General features: G+C 55.5%; 1 long non-coding RNA gene across 1 annotated transcript; it reads right to left on the bottom strand.

Moving 5' to 3' along the window:
• Positions 1 to 254: 254 nt before the first annotated feature.
• LOC140698628 (uncharacterized) lies at positions 255 to 1664 on the bottom strand. Its single transcript, XR_012076397.1, has 3 exons — positions 1499 to 1664; positions 985 to 1092; positions 255 to 472 (listed from the first exon to the last, which is right to left on the bottom strand). It is a non-coding gene; the product is annotated as an uncharacterized lncRNA (long non-coding RNA).
• Positions 1665 to 2278: the final 614 nt, after the last annotated feature.

Here is a 2278-nt window from a genome sequence, read left to right as displayed (position 1 = left end):
TTGAGGAAAGAAATAGTGTGAAACTAGATGGTAGTGATGGTCGCACAACATTGTGAATGCCCCTAATGCTCCTGAATTGCACAATTTAAAAGGGGAAAAGTCTACATTTTATTACATGAAACTCTAAAAAGAAAAATAAAGGATGTCATAAATGATGTGAAACAAGCAAAGGAAACTAAAGAAAATGAAACAAAAACATCTCCAGCGGAAGGGACGTCAAGTTTGTGGGGGGACTGACGGTGGAATTTTGGAGAACATTTTGGAGAAGAAGGTGTGGGTGGGTGCAGAAGGGGCTCTACCCCAGGTGGTGGTGATGCCTGAACTGTTTCTCCGTTGCCCAGCAGTCCAGCTGCAGACGCAGGTTCAGGAGGAGCTGCAGGAGCGGCAGGAGGGAGCTCGAGGTCTCCTGCTGGATCCAGTTCGTCCCATTTTTGGTCTCTGACATCTTCCCCTGCCCCTGCCTCCTCTGTAACTATTGGAAGTGGAGAGAGTTTTAAGTCTTGTGGAAGATCTCATGCTGTGAGAGAGGAAAAATTTACGCACCTGCCTCCCTTTCCATGTGCCTCTACAAGGACAGAAATCTTCCCAGAGCTTTCCAGACAGCTCCCACCCAGAAAGTGCCCACAGGATGTATTCTGTGACTGAATTTTTCCAGACAGGTGTTCTGAGGCCATTCTTTTTTCTGGTCCCAACAGTAGCCTCTAGGGACACCTCCCTGTGTGGCCCAGCCTTCGCCCCACCCTCACCTACACACATACACCAGCCCTGCTTTTTTGACCTTTGGTCTCTGCTTCGGGGGCTCCTGGTCCTCCACCTGACTTGCAGCGAGGTGGGCACGGTGCTCCAGGTCAGACCAGGGTGTGCTGAGCTACCCGTCAGCCCCGGGTAGGTCCCTGGGAGAGCCCTGGGTGATGTCTGGTTCGGAGGCCTGCCCCACTGATTTGTGGGCCATGGTGGTGGGGACCCCTCCATATCCAGACCCACCAGGAGTCTGCGCTGGCCCTCAGAAGAGTGACACACCAGTCCTTCACTTGGGGAGGGGGCGTTGGTGTTCTTATTCATCAGCTTCTTTTCAACATGTGGTATCTGGCTCTGCAATGATAGTGACCAGCAGCTGACCCAGCATGGAAGTCTCAGAGTCCTTCCCGGCCAGGAACACTCCTGATTCTGTAGACTCTACCCTCTGCTGCTAGATCAGACCGGAACCTTGTTCAGCGCAGACATCCGGGAGGGAAAATGCATACCCAGAGAGCATGGGCTCCACCTCGGGCGGCAGGACCCTTCCCCGGCTCTCCACATCCCAGCCAGCCAGCTTTGTCCTGGGCTGTCTACGTGACCGGGCCCCCAGGCCTCTGTCCTGCTCTTTCTTGAGGCAGATACCCATCCCCAACATGACTGCTCCACCTCCACCAGGCAGGATGGGGCCGTGTGGCTACCTGGATGGGATCTGAGTGGTGGCCCAGCCTGGGGGGGCCTGCCCTGGGCCTCCCTGTGTTACCTTTGGGTCTCTCTGGCCAAAAGGCCAGAGGCGCCTTGGGTGAGACCTGACCCAGTGCCGGCAGCGTTGGTAGAGACCCTCGCTGAGGGCTTTCCGGGGCCTGTGGCCTCAGGATAATGGGATGCAGCAGAACATGCCTCTGTCTCCAACCAGGTGAGCTGAGTAGGGACTTCTCTACAGAGCGGGTGCCTGGTGACTTCGGTTCCAAGTTCTGTTGGGTTCTATTGCCAGGGAAGTGAGGTCACTTCCTGGGGTCCACTTCTCCAAGCTTCCTCCTGACACAAAGCTCCTCAAGGGCCTTTCTGGGCTTCCAATCTCTCATTTCTCACTCCATGCCATGTCCACACACAGTGACACCAACTCAGCCCCCCCATAGCCCTGGGGAGGCCTGGATGCAACCAGTGCCGCAGCTCTGAAGACACAGCTGGGTTCAGACCTGGCTCCCCCTACTCAGCAGTGTTATCATCCTGGACAAGCCACGTGCCTCTCAGGGTCTCCCCAATCCCCCATCAGCACAGTGGGGATCATTCTGGCCCCTGCTTCCTAGAGAAGCCATCCTGTCTCTAGACCTAGAAACACCTATTGCATCTGTCACCCCCACGGGCTGGCATCACAGGGAGATCGTGCACAGACTCAGCAAAGGAAGGAACCCACAGAGGGCTGGTGGAGTGCAAAGCACACCCCACACAGGCCGGGGTCTGCCCTGGGGTCTGGAGAAAGTCACTTTCCTTGCTGCTTGCTTCCCCGCTCACAGTCGTGAGACTGAAATTAAATACAACT

This window comes from Vicugna pacos, chromosome 10, assembly GCF_048564905.1.
Source record: "Vicugna pacos chromosome 10, VicPac4, whole genome shotgun sequence".
NCBI classification, from domain to species: Eukaryota; Metazoa; Chordata; class Mammalia; order Artiodactyla; family Camelidae; genus Vicugna; species Vicugna pacos.
Note: the sequence above shows the minus strand (reverse complement) of the source record. Positions and strands in the feature narration are given on the sequence as shown.